The sequence below is a fragment of the Lycium barbarum genome, chromosome 1 (genome assembly GCF_019175385.1).
Source record: "Lycium barbarum isolate Lr01 chromosome 1, ASM1917538v2, whole genome shotgun sequence".
Lineage (NCBI taxonomy): Eukaryota > Viridiplantae > Streptophyta > Magnoliopsida > Solanales > Solanaceae > Lycium > Lycium barbarum.
This window is the reverse complement of record NC_083337.1, coordinates 42041360-42056510: the sequence shown is the minus strand read 5'-3', so window position 1 is coordinate 42056510 and position 15151 is coordinate 42041360. Positions and strand designations below refer to the sequence as shown.

Genomic DNA, 15151 nt, shown 5'->3' with positions numbered 1-15151 from the left:
TCGGTCACATTCTAACAGTCGTCCGGAGGAACCCCGATCACAACACTGAGGATCTCGGCACTTTCCTTCCGAATCACTTAAAAGTCCTTAGTTGAGTCGAATTACAGGTAGCCTGAAGTCTCATATAACCTAAGATATGTAGGAAATCCAGAAATCAGGGACCGGCCACATATGTGAAAATTGCATGAAGATGAAGGGTGGAATGAATTAGGTCGGGTTAGTTAAATTTCGTTGCTCAGGAATGGTCCCGCCATCCTCGAACACCAAAGGGTCAGCTGTTGACAACTAATTTTTGACTTCCCATAATTTATTTTAATCACTTAGAGTCTTTGCAAAATAAATAAAATGAGATATGCACTTTGAAGGGTTTAAACTATTTTTATAAATTGTTCAAGTCCATATTTTACCCTTTTAAATTGGTAAAAAGATTTTATGACATCACAAATTATTTAGAAATTAATTGGTACTTTTTTATGACATTTATGAGACATTTGTTAGATTTCAAAGGAAAAAGGGCATTTTTGTTGAAAAAATAATAATCATTTATTTGATTTTTTAAATTGCCAAAAAAAAAAAAAAATCAAAATGAGCAAATACTTTATTCCCTTCAATCCAAGGAGTTTGAGTAATTTAAATAATTAACCATTTCGCCCTTCACTCTTTAATTTTGTATAATTGTATAATTTGTCAAAATTATTCATAATTATTATCTATAAATGTTTTAATTAATAAATTAAGTGGTCATTATTGCAAATTGATTTTTAATTGTAGTATTATTTTGTTATGGCCACAATTAATTTAACCAATTCATGGTTTAAGGAAATTGGGGTCATTTTTGTAAAATTAGCCTCTTAATGGCCTTAATTGAAATAACCAAATTCATTAGCTCAAATTAATTAAGGTCATTAATGCAATTTAATTTTAAAATATGCTAATTAGGCCAAATATGGCCATAATTGAAATAACCAGTTAGATTAAAAGCTAATTAGGCCAAATGTGGCCATAATTGAAATAATTAGTTGGATTAGAATCAATTAAGGCCATATTCGCAAAATTAAGCCCATTTACACAATTGACAATTTTTAAATTATTTTAATAGGTTAGTTATGCCCTAATTTGTTTATAATTGGAATATTATTACCAATAATCAATATTTTAATTTTTGTCTGTATATTAAATTGTCTACTTTCTCTATATACATGTGTATACATTAGGTACACACACACACACACACACAGAGATATATATATATATATATACATATATATACATACACACATACACACACACACATATATATACACATCATATATAAACAAAGGGCCAGTCTTAGTATTAAGACTTGGACCAAGTCCAGCCCAAAACCGGCCAAGACCCGACCCAGTCACGAATTATAAATAAAGGGGTAATACCCCCCTTTTATAATTCATGTCAAACAAACCCTTTTCCCTTTCCTTCTCTCTCTTCCTCTTTCTCGCAAACCCTAAGGCCGCCACCTACCTTCCCCTTCTCTCTCGTCCCAAAAATGGTAAGTGTGCAGAGCAAGTGTAAGATGCACAACTTTATAGCATTATTTACGTGCAAAAAATTAATTATAAGTCTTATTTTACCCAGATGTTTTCAAAATCGGTAATGGACCCTTTTCCTTTTGCTTTTCTTTGAAATTAGTTAGTCAAAGTTGATTATGGTTGTCTGATTTTTGTTGTATTGTGTTCATTTTTCTAGATTTCCATTAGTTGGGGGTGAATGGTTAGGATCGAGTCGAATAAGGCTCAGATCTGGCCGTTCATTTGTTGTTAAGTCGTTTTAAGCCATAGATTTTGTTTACAACGTTATTTTCTGGGAAAGATTAATTGTCCCACGTCGTTATTTTGGGGGTTTGAACAATTTTGGGGTTCTATAAATAGAACCCACCGTCATTATGAAAGAAGTTTGAGAAAAGGGGAAAAAGGAGAGGCTAGACACTTCGAATTCGAGCATCTTAGTATAAAAATTTTAAGACCGATTTAAGTTGAGCTTTGTTCTTAGTTCTAAAAATTTGTTTCTTCTTGTTTTGAGTTTGGTGTGGCTGAGTGTGGGTTTTGGAAGCAGAAAAAGGCTTTCAAGTTCAGTCTTGACCACGACTGCACTTTAAAAAGGTAACATTTTATCCTTTTTGCTTATTTTTGTTATTTAGTAGTTTGTTATGTGATATTGTTTGATGTTAGTTTGTTGTTATATTATCTTTTGTTCAATTAAGTGGTAATGTGTTGTTTTAACTGATGCTTCAAGTTCATTAGATGTTTGGAAATAGAGATTACTTCCTTATTTTCAAAAAGTACATGCTTAACCTTAATATGGGTTGTTAAAATGACCTGAATGTATGAGTCTAGATAATTTGTTGATGTTGCTCTATAGATAGAGACGCATAGACTGTTGTATGCCTTATTAGATCTTGAAGTTCCTATTTGGCTGTTCATTTCTTAAACATGACAAAATATGATTGCATGGTTAATAACAATAACTTTAATTAACTTTAGACTGATACTAATCCAATTTGAATGTAAGAGATTGTTGACGTACTGTGGTGATTCATCTTGAACAGTTTAAGGTAGTACTAGCTTTCTTGATGAGACTATGTAAATCTGAGTCTTTAATCTGCTTTCCTAAGTCTATATACATTGTTTATATCAATTAAATAGCATGAGTCATGATTAGGACAAGTAAAGGATCATGATTGAGCTTAAAAAACAAAGCTTAAAGAATCTAGGTACTTATAGGAATCTCATGATGTGGTCAAGGCACTAGTGTAAGAGTAAATGGGGTTTGATTGCATTTGACTAGGCCTAAGTATACCTTAGTATGTTTATGTATGCTTGTATTGGTTTAAAAAATAACCTTGACTAGTTGTGTCTTATATGCTGATGGTAAGTATAAGAAAATAACACTCTAAAATAGGATATAGAAGTTTTAAAATGAAGGTTGAAATTAAGGTTCATTTATTTGGTAATAGGTTCCCAAATGGTCCATTAGAAGCTAGTGTAGGCTTATAAAGCTGTAAAATCATCTGAAATGAATCAGGACACCTAGATACAACTAGGATGATTGTGTGTTATGGTTGTTCCTTTAAGTAGAGTCTAGTCTTGACTTTCATGTTATCAGAGCCTCCCCTTTTCATGCCTGGTTCATGCTTGAGTCTTTAAAAGGGTCTAGTGGGGTTAAAAAGGGTAACTGAGTCCTAATATGCTATTGACTATTAAAAATGATTAATCAACCAGTGAAAAGGAGTTGTTTGAGTCTAATGGGTGGTGCTCAGTCTAAACTTAAGCTTTTAAATGATTAAGATGTTCAAATCTTTTTAAAGTAGTAATGTCTAAAGCGAATTCAAAGTGGTTTTCATAGTTGAGACCCTAGACTAAATTGAATGAAATTTTTAACTTGTGTGTTCAACTAGGTGTTTAGGTGAAATTTGGTTTAAGGGAAGTGTCAAACTAGTCTTGACCACAAGGCCTTGGTGGCTACCACTAGCCATTAGGATAAGGTAAGGAGTTGAGGTTGCCTTAGGAGAGTAAAAGGTGAGCTTAGGCATGAACTGAAGGTAGTGACTAGTGGGGCCTTTGTTCCCTTTTTACTGAAAGCAAGACTCAGGAGAGGGATGGGGAGGTGATGACCTCAACCTATTCTGTTTCTCTTACAGGACCTTGAGGTTTCCTTGTCTCCTAAACCTTATTCCCATGACTGTGGGATTCATAGAGATCTTAGGACTGGTTAGGAGGAGTTTATCATGCCCTGGAGGATCCTTGAGATTTTATGCTTTTTAAAACCAAGTTAAAACAAAGTGTGAGGGTCTCTCATATTTTCTACCATAATTAAAGGGATTAAAAGCTGCTATTGACTAAGTTCTGGGAGTAAGTTATTTACCAGGGCCTGGATCCAAGTTTTCAGAGTTCAAACTTGCTTGCTTTGTGTTGTTTAAGAACGAATATGTTAAATAACACCTTTATGATACATTTATGTTTGACCTTTCTATGTTGTGTACTAGACATATTTTGGATCTGGGAAGAGAATTTTTTTTAATTAATATAAGATTGTTGGGAATCCTTACTCTTGAACTTGAATTGTTTCTTTTAGACCTTAATGTGCATTATAATGTAATTTGGATTGAAAAGGTAAAATTGTACTCTTTTTAATAAGGTTTGTCTCTATACTATTGGGGTGTTTAAAGTCCTATCATGTTTAGAACTGTAGGATGGAATAAGTAAATACTAAGTTTATGTCAAATAATGGTTTAAGCTGGAATTGGTTTAAGGTTATGTCTTAAGGATGTTGTGAGTACTCTTAAACAACTTGTGAACCACTTGGCATAGGGTGGTCTTTTCAAAGGCACCTCAAAGAGAGGGCAGGGAAGAGTCAGGCTTAGCTTGATTCATAGTACCTACCCTCCAAATGAGGGGTGTCATGACACAGCCTATGAACTATAGGGGGCATTCCCGTCATGAGGGTGCATTGGTCTTCCTTGAATCTCATCATATTATCAAAGGTTGAAAATAGAAAAGTGTGGGAGAAAGTTAATTTGTATGAATGTCTAAGGGAACTTACGAAATTAGGAAGAAGAAATTGGTTTTTTTTAATAAGGTGATTTTGCTTTCTTTCTAAGGGAAATGGACTAGTTCAAGGCTGCTGATAATAAGTGTCCTTTTTAGGAGTTTAAAAAATCCTGAGTTGCAAAGAGTTGTTTTAAATCTCATGTCATTCTTTTTCTGTGAGGCTTGGTGACATATATAACTGCACATTTCTCTCTTCATTTATGTAGCAACTCACACGAAATATTATTATGTTTGTGCTTTTACCACTGTTGATTAATACAAAGGCTCATTTCTGTGGGTTTCTCTGACAATCTAAAATTATTCAGTTTCAATTCATTTAATATTGTTCTAATTCAGATTTCTTGGTTTTCCAACCCTTCTTTGTGATCATATGTCGTAGGATTTTTCTCTTTTTACCTGTATCTCTCTACTCTGCTTTGTTGTTGTATTAATTAATTCTTGCACTTGTTGCTGTGAGTACTGTTAATATGGAAAACTGGTGAATCATTTATTTGATGTGCATAAGATTTAAGTTAGACTTGAATTAGCTTTTGTTTTATCTTTGAACACTATTCTATGGGGGAGGGACTAATTAGGGGAATGAAATGATCTTGAGTCTAAAAGTTAAACACATAGAGCATGAATATACACAGAATATGCATAGATTAATGAAAAGGAAGAGGGATATACATACAGTATACACTTGGTATACATTTCACATGTGTATATCACAGTATACTATGTGTCTATAAGGGAATAGGCTAGTTATAGACAACATGCATACATGAATGAAAGAGATAGAAACTTCACCTAACCTCTAAACTTTCAAATGAATTTTCTTTTAGAAGGCAGTTGGGCCTAGCCCAATTCAGGTTTAATTGGAAAATGGGTAAGCTTTTCATTAAACCCCGAAGGCAAAGGAAAAAGAGGATGGTTTGTTTGTATCACCTATTGACTAAGTATTTTGAAGCTATTATGTTATTTTTATATATCATTGCATTACAATATCTGCCTCAGTCTCCTTGTCATGACTTTAAGTTTACTTTTAGTATTGTTTGTATTTAAATTACTTCTATACGTGGTGATGCCTGTGCACAATTCTGGGGCTCTGATTGTATACTATGGCGACACTAGTTTGGGGAGTTGAGATGGTTTGGGGGGATAGGTCTTAGCCATTCCCCGATGTCCATCCATGCTTGGGCTTCATGAAACCCCTTGGAACTTGTGCGACATCGTGGGAATAAGAGTGGTGATAACCTTTTCCTTTTGTATGGCAGGAGTTACAATTCAGTGAAGCCAATAGTATACGATCAAGTCATTTAATTGTCACTTTGTAACAAATTTGATATACATGTATATATATGTGTATAAATATACAAGTGATAGGTTCAGTAAAAATATAGACTAACCTGGGTCCTCTTTCCTTTTCCTCCTCTCACTACATGGCCATAAGGCCCAATAGGGAAATTCCTTCGAAACTGTTAAGTCCAAGAAGAGAAAAGGGAAGCTAATATTATTGAAGGCCCAGTCATGTGTGAGAATGACATGAAGGCCCAACCATGGGTAAGAATGGTTAACTAGGGGTTTGGTACACCCCTAATCTATCTCTCCTCCTTTAAATTGTATCATGCCAGTTTCTTTGTTGATTAAAGTGTTGCATTTGTATGTTGTAAAACAAACTCATACTATTATTGGAATCATTTATGGTTTGAACTAGGCATCTTAGGTAAACGGTCCATATGTCATTTAGTTCGACTTTAGGCCCCCCCGACCTGCGTGATTTTCAAAGCCCGACTTAATATAAACGATTTTTGAAAGAATAAAAATGGCTAAGAAAATCAGTAAAAAAAGTGAAAGGGATTAGTACATTTACTGTAAATATTGCTATCATCTTCCTAAACAAAGAAAAACCAGGCTTGACTTTTTTTTTTCTTCTTTAAACCAGAAGAATGTTTTTCTTGTTGTAAACTGAGTTTTCCAAAAGCTTTTTTCTAAGTCCAGGTAGAAAAATTAATTTCAAAGCTGCGCATAAATATAGTGTGCTTTTAAATGCCAGAAACAAGTTTTTTCTTTGGACCAAAAACCAGTGGGAAAAAACGATTTTAAATTCATAGATATATAGTGTATTCATACACCAAAACGCAAGTATTTTCTCTGGATTAGGTTCAGTCAAAAGAGTTAGGAATTTTGAGGGCTAAGGCCCAACCTAAAATCACGCTTTTAAAGTCACACTTAACCAAATTTTTTAGAAAAGATAAGAGAAAACACGTTTTGTGCTGAGCCCAGTATTTAAAGGAAGAAATGAAATTCTAGGCTAAAAAACCAACAGACCTTAACTAATTTTTTCCCAAAAAAAGAAAAAAGCATAAATTTGGGCTAAAGCCCACGTCAAAACGTTACTGTTTATTTTTTACAAATCATTGGGCTTTAAGTTAAAATTCCAAGTCCAAGAAAGATAATTGTATTATATAAACAAGCCTCTTATAAATTAAATCCGTATAAACCATTTGTAAACATAAAGTTTTTGATAAGGACGTGCTGAAGAACGTATTAAACGGATTAACCCGGACCATGTATGAGTCAAACATGAACAAAATTTATTTATCCCATACTTTAAATGAACTTTATATCTTTACAAAAACTACTACTATCCTTATATATGAAAGGAACTAATTGTATCCAGCTATTATAAATCCGAACCTAAATACCCTATATATAAAGGGAATACATTCAATTCTTTTTCAAAAATGATATGCATAATGACAGACTTTTGCGGGAAATAAATTGTTCATGGAAATACTCACACATTGGAATTCGAAGGTCAACCGTATAGTACGGATCCTTAATACTAGGGTGCTTAACACCTTCCCCAGGGGATCACCAGAACCCTTACCTAGAACTTTGGATTAAGAAGGATTTTTCACGATGTATGAATAAACCCTTCAAAAACTGGTTTTCCTAATTTCCTAAAAATTAGGTGGCGACTCTTTTAAAACAAAGTTTGAAAGAGCACCAACAATTTCGAAGTAGCTTTTCTTAGCGCTAACCCCGCCCGCAAAAAATGCAAACCGTCACAAGCGTTTGGCAATGAAAGGATGGAGCAGAGGTAGAGGTAGACGGAAGAAGTACTGTAGAGAGGTGATCCGGCAAGAGATGAAAAGTCTTCAGCTTACCGAGGACATGAACCTAGATAGGAGGGTGTGGTGGTTGAGGATTAGAGTAGAAGACTCGTAGTGAGTAGAAACGCGTTTTGATTTTCCAAACCAGTAGGATGAGTATTGTTTTCATATTTATTATTATTATTTTAGTATTCTAGTATTCCTGATTCTTAGCTTCATATTACTACTTCTTGTCTCTTCTGCTTTAGTTTCCTTACTATCATGTTGTTGGTGCAACATATGTTTTCAAAATTGTTGTGTTTCTGCTTTACTTGAGATGAAGATCTACTAGAAACAACTTCTCTATCTGCCAAGATAGGGATACGGGTCTTTGTACACTCTACTCTCGTCACACCCCACTTGTGGGATGTTGTTGTTTGCTTTTATTTTTAAAGTGACAATTGAGGCTTAGATTTGTCTAATGCTTAGGTATAATTTATTTTAATTATTATTTATTATGTGGCATATTCCTATTGGACAAAATTAAAACTCAACATACTCAACTTTATCATAAAACTACAAATTATTTTATTTGTTTATAACAATTATATTATTATTTCACAAGAAAACAACAAAAGGTTAAATTATTGTTTTATTTGTTCACACAACTTTGTCATAAAACATACAAATAATTTTATTTGTTCACCATAAAAATAATAAAGATAGAAGAAGAATCTGGTGCCACGAAACAACCATTGAAATAAATGACGATGAATTTTGAAAAGATGCTCAGTCTCAACTTTATTGGAATTTGCAAAAGGTAGCTTACCACTTTTGCATTTGGCATGTAATGCTAATAGATTTTTTTTATTCCAACTACTAAATCTAAGAAATATATTGGAAATTAAAAAATGTAATGTATTAAAATATGGGTGCCCCCGCTGTTGATGTCAGGCTTCATCTGAAGCTTTATTTGAGCGCATGGCAACTAAAGCTTGGTACACCTTTCCATCTGCACTCTTTGGGTCCAAGGCATACAGATCTCCTTTCCTACTGCACTTTGCCAACATGTTCCTTATTTTCTTGTCCTTAACAACAAATTCAGAATCAGTAAATTCCAAAAGACATTCATTATCACTTGCTAACTTGCTTATTGACAATAAATTTTCTTTAACTTGGGTACAACTAAAACATCCTTTAATCGTAGGTTGGTACTATCTCCTTATTTCCAACATGAGTAATTTTGAGCTATTTTTCATCACCCACCATAGCTATATCTGAACCTTTGAATAGAGGAGGATTACTGAGATTACCTATTGTCTTCACCATATGAAAAGTAGCTTTGGAATCCATGTAAAGATTATTGTCCGATTGCTCATTAAGTGAGAGTCCTTGTGGTGTTCTTGTTGGTATTGGTAGGAATAATCCCACCTATAAAAACACAAGATAGCAATATAAATGTTTCTTCCATAAATTTTAGACGGATTTCTGTAATTGAGTGCTTTTCTAATTATTCTGAAAATTGGATTGTCTATGAGATTGTCCACCAGGTGTATTACTGAACTTAGGTCCAAACTAATCTCTTCCTCTTGCATGTCCTCTACCTCAGCTAAACGAACCTTGCATTTTTTGGGCTTGAAAATCCATAGCTTGATAAACATGATCTTTCTCATTATTTTCTTCTCTCATATCATACCCTCTCAATGCATTGTCACAACCCAACTCGTGAATCATGAGGGCACCCACACTAAACCCCCCGATGGGCAAACCCTTCCTTTAACCCATCTCATTTTACTTAACATTCGTTAAGTGGAAGTAAGCATACAAATATACTAATAGTCTCAATATATACGATAACAAGTGACAAAATACTGAATACATAAATATACAATAATCTAGTCCGAAAGTAGTACAAGAGCCACTAACTAATTAAGTACATAGTCTGAATAGGAAGTATAAATCAAGTCATATAATACTGTCCTAGAGTAGATAGGACAGATATAAATGGAAAGGGTCTCTGGGCTGCAGATCAAGAACATAGCTCACCCTAGAATCTCTACTAGCGTCACAACCCAACCCGCCATGATTAGGACCCATACTAACTCCTAGTGGGCGAACCAATATGCTTAACCATCTACTCATTCAAGTCCATTTTTACTTAGTCAATTCATTCAGTTCAACAATAAATTAAATGCAAGATTAATCAAAAGTAGTCATGCCATAAAACAATAATGTAAATGTGGTAGTCCTAACTATTACAACCCCAAAATCCAAAAGTCACCGTACAAGGACTCTAAGATAAAACATGTCTAAGGAATTCACACTGTCTGAACTAAATAAACATCAATATCTTTAATGGAAATAGACATTAGATAAAGGAAGATCTGCGGGCGGCTTAGCACGGATAGAAGCTCAACCTCAATCTGTCAGCAAATGGCCTCAAGCTAATTATGAGCTCCAGTAGCTGTCTCTGGATCACAATCTGCACTCAAAAGATTGCAGGAAGATAGTATCAGCACAAACACCATGTACCGGTAGATATCATAGGCCGACTAAAATTACTATCATGCATGAATCATAAAACTAATAAAATAGACAGACCAATCAACAACACACAATCAGATAGCCCACACCAAGTCAACCAAACGCACCATTTTTAGAACATACTTGGACAGAGCGATGAACTTGAGGTAGTACTCATTCACACTCATCTCATTCTGTCTAAGTGTCTCAAACTCTAAAGCCTTAGCTTCAAAGACCTCAGTGGGTAGAAAGTGCTCAAAGAACGTGTCTAAAAACTCTTTCCAAGTTGCAGGAGCCGCATCTACCCCTTGGGACTCTTCTCATGTTTCATACTAAGTGTTAGCAACATCCTTCAGTTGGTAAATGACAAACTTTACTGCCTTTATGTCTGTAGCATACATCACTCGAAATATCTTCTGAACCTCATCAATGAAGTTTTGTGGATCCTCATCCTTTTTAACCCTGTGAAAACTGGAGGTTTCATGTTGAGGAATTCCCTAGACTTGGAACTACCCGTCCCATCAATAGGACCTGTCCCCTGCCTCAGTAGCAATAATCTGGGTGAGCAACTGGATATCTCCCCTGACATCCATATCTAAAGCATTGGGCGCGGAGTAATTAGGACCTCTGCAGGCCTTTGAGTAGCAGATGCGGGGTACAGTTGGGGGTACTACACCCGATGCAACTCTCTGGGCCAGAGGGTTCACCTGTTGAGCAGTCTCGATGTTAGCCCTCTGGCTAGTGGCTGAAGTTCTCTTAGTGTACTTTCTCTTAGAAGGAATTTTCTAAAATAGGTAATGCGCACGAGTTAGAAGCGTTCCTAGAGTCATAGCTCTATTTGCATGATCTAGATTATGAAAGAAGTGAGTCAATCTTGAATGTCTTGGTAGTTCACCATTTATATGCGTAGTTAGCATTAATTTGATATGTTGTCATCATTCATTGATATTATGTAGTGTACTCATTCTTATCTTGTATGATACTCTAATATGAATATTTAGTGACTTATTCATGGTTGTGAACCTGTATCTCTTAGTTACTGGTTATTGACTTGTGAAGAGGAAAGAATTGATATTGATCTTGATATTGGGATGTGTGTCCACGTGTCTCACGATTGTCATTGATATGCTCTTGTTGGCATAGATATCATGCATGCATTCATACTTATATATTGGGATCGGGTTGCGCGCTGCAACACACATATAGATACACTTACTTGGATTGGGTTGCACGTGCCACAATACTGACTGGGATCAGGTTGCACATTCCACAACACTGACTTGGATCAGGTTGCACATTCTGCAACACTGACTTGGATCGGGCTATGCACCGCAGCAGGTATATGGACTTCACGGGTCCTCCATAGGTCATGATTTTCGAGGCGTAGATATCATCCGCCCGGAGCATGTGTGTATCATTGCATTGCACTGCATTCATATTTCATTCATTCATACATCTGATTTTTGGTAGTAGTTATTTATTGTATTATACAGTGCTCGTGAACTTGACTTCCTGGTTGGTTACTGATTTAAGAATACCGTGTGTCTGATTAATACATACTTGGGAATTAATGGATTTGAGGAATAGAGACTCTCTCCTAGGTTGGGACCTGAGGTTACGGAGTAACGTTGTTGGCTGTACTAGTGTTTATGGTTATTTTGAGGGAATCATGGAAATCTTGGTAAGACTTGTGCTTAGGTGCTTTACCATGGGCTATGATTCGGTTATTGATCCTTATGTAATTGACCTGTTATTCTTGGACTGTGTGGTGTGTGTACCTGATTGTGAGCATGTCTATTCTTCAGTTTGTTTCTTTATATATGTTAACTAACTATTTTCGGGCTATGATGCCTACTCAGTATGTGTTGTTTGTACTGATGCTACCTTGCTACATTCCTTTTCGGGGTGTAGAGTTTGAGACAGGTTCCAATTTCGCTTCCCGAGACTGATTTCTGGGACTTGCGAGTATTCCAGGATGAGCATCTGATGGCCGCTACCTAGAGACTCTTCTATTTTACTGTTTTTATTTCCTATTCAAAGACAGAATTGTTATTTTAAGACTTGTATTTGAGACATATCATTTAGTCTCTTGTATTATTTAGACCAGATCTGAGGGTTACATTTATGATTTTTGCACTTTACTTATATTAGTATGACTAAGACTTATGATTCCACTTTTTCTTTATTCCTTATTGTATAGAGTTGATTGGATAAGGGTTCGCCTACCGAGGTGGGAAATGGTAGGTGCTTGTGCTACTTAGTAAATTGGGTCGTGACATATAGCCCGTAACGTGTGTGTGCCAGGTTTGACATATGGCCACTGGATTGCAGCGCATTGAACGCATACCATCATATGTTCTTTTTTTCTTTTGCTATCCTATGTGCTATGTAGTTATGCGTTTGTGGTGTTCTTGAATTTTTCGGGCATAATTGGCGAAGTTAGGTTGAATTGTTGTGGCGAGTGTGTAGCTTCGATCTTTACATCCTGTATATATATTTTCCCTTCATTGTCAGCCTATGATGCCTACGAGTACTAGTGGTTGTACTCATAACATACTTACTCTATCTTTTTCGGTGCAAATACTGCTCTGAATTCTGGTTCTGGGCCTCACTTATGATCTTGAAGCAGTTGATTTGGAATTTGAGGGCTAGCCTTCTGATTCCATCCGCGACCTTGGATCTCCTTCTATCTCATTTCCCGTATTTACTTCCTTTTGAGACAGTTGTTACTTTTCAGTATTCCAGACTTGTAATAAATATTTTTATTCTCTTGTACAAGTTCAGACCATATTTTGGGGCTGTAATATTTAAGTAACTACTTCACTTATATATATATATATATATATATATATATATATATATATATATATATATATATATATATATAAATAATCTAAGAACGTTAAGGAATATTTTGTTGTGTTTATCTTCCTTAAAATGAATAATAATTTATGGGAGGTTCGCCTATTGGGAGGGATGATGTAGGTGCCATCATGGTCCGTCAGTTGGGTCGTGACAATATGTTATTCCGTTAAACCAAGAAATTTAATTAATTAAATGAATAGTCAATGACATCTTAATTTTAGATTAAACTGGTTTTAATTTCATTTATTATTAAAAAGTGTGATTGAAATGTTTTAATTAATTTTTTTAATAGAGGTTGCAATTGAAATGTTTGGTTAATTTTTAAATTAAAATTATAGCTACATTTGTGAAAATGGTCGGTTTTCTATTTCTTTTTCATTTTAATTAACATTGATCCATTTCCTCTTCTAAAACTAGACTGCCCAAACCCATACTGTATCCTCAAAAGAAACCCAAACCCCCTCCCATTTTTCCCTTTCCCCTTTCATGAATTGATTTGCCTAGGTGGCCCTACCACTACTTCACCATGCCTTTCCGAAAATGGCAAAGTCTCAGACTGTTTTTTCTTTTTTTTTGGCAGTCCTTTGTTAGGTCATTTCGTGCTGGAGCAATTAATGCTCTCTCCCTCTCTCTCCTCCTCTGTCCCAGTACCACCATGTGTGGTTGCCCCTCCCTTTTCTTTTCAGCTGAATTTTCTTAATGATTTTGGTCTGGTTGTGATTTTGAACATTGGATTTCGATTAGTTTATCACAATTGCAGGAAAATTCCCCCCAATTTCACCCATCCCACTTCGGCTAAACCCTAGAATTTGGGATTTTTGGGGTTCTATTTAAAGAACCCCCATTCTCAAGGGGTTCGAAACTTTGCATTTTCACTTGCATAAAGTTTTCGAAAGTTGATTTACTTAGGGATTTGTCTCTAAGCCAGAACCCTTTCCAAATCAACTAGTTTTTATTTTCTAAACTCTTTTCTTTCCACTTACATGGATGGGTTGCGCTGAGGAGGCTTGGAGATCTTTCAATCCCCCATCTCGATCAAAAGTGCCCAGAAAAAAGGTAAACCACTTTTCTTTTATTTTAATTTAAGTAGTTTAAGTAATCATATGCTGTGAATGTGTTTATGAATATTCTAGTTTAGCTCTGTTAGCTTAGTTAAGTCATATGCTAAATAGGTTAGTTCATAATCTTGTAATTAGTTGATAGTTCCCTTATGTGTTAAATGATGAACAGTGAATGCTAGTTACGTGCTGATTTTCCTATTTAGATTAGCATAACAACTACATCACGTTATTAGTGTAAAGAAATATGACTTAAGTAGTTTTTATGTAATTTTGCACCTATTTTATGAGTAACCTAACTTAAGGGGTGTATGTTAAACCTGGTCTGTGAAAGAAAAAATGAAAATTTTCATAACTTCTCTACTAACTATTATGCGTGATTTGTATGACTAGTGTTGTTTAAAACACATTCAAATAAATGTGGTAGCAGACAAACAGTTAAGCATACTCTTTTGATTAGGCTGTGATACAAATAGTTTTAGTATGCCATTTGCTAGAGGGGCTATTCAAATGGATTTGTGTGTAATCATGTTCGTGTTACTATCTTTATGAACCATTTTACTTGAGAAATATGTGTATAGATAAGGTTTAAATGTCAAAAGATGAAGGTTGAGCAAATAGGGTTATGAGATCATGTGTTAACTTCAATTATTTGTTACTTGTATGTGTTAACTGTGTATGAATTTGTGGGTTGAGCGAGGACACTGGTCGGATTTCATTTGCATCTTTATGTTAACAGTGTATTTTGGTTAAGTTTACTGTCATGTATGGTCCTTGTACGAGTCTTTTCAACTGGTTAAGATATAGTGTGTTAGCCTTGGCTAACATTCAAAGGGTATTTCTTCATACTTCTTGAGCTAAACCTGACTTGTGAACAGTGCTTTAGAGTAAGTGAGGGCAGCACCTTGATTTGAAATTCAGTGGTGAAACTTGGATTGAATTGTATATCAATATAACCTCAGTGTCCTATTTCAATTAAAGTTCCTGAATGGAAACAGTGTAAGAATAGGTGAAAAATGGGTTGTTTGCTTTGTTTTGTGTG

At 35.0% G+C, this 15151-nt stretch overlaps 1 long non-coding RNA gene across 1 annotated transcript; it reads left to right on the top strand.

Moving 5' to 3' along the window:
* The first annotated feature begins 1388 nt into the window (after window positions 1–1388).
* Window positions 1389–6272, top strand: LOC132636294 (uncharacterized). Its single transcript, XR_009581177.1, has 3 exons — window positions 1389–1528; window positions 2059–2138; window positions 6019–6272. It is a non-coding gene; the product is annotated as an uncharacterized LOC132636294 (long non-coding RNA).
* Window positions 6273–15151: the final 8879 nt, after the last annotated feature.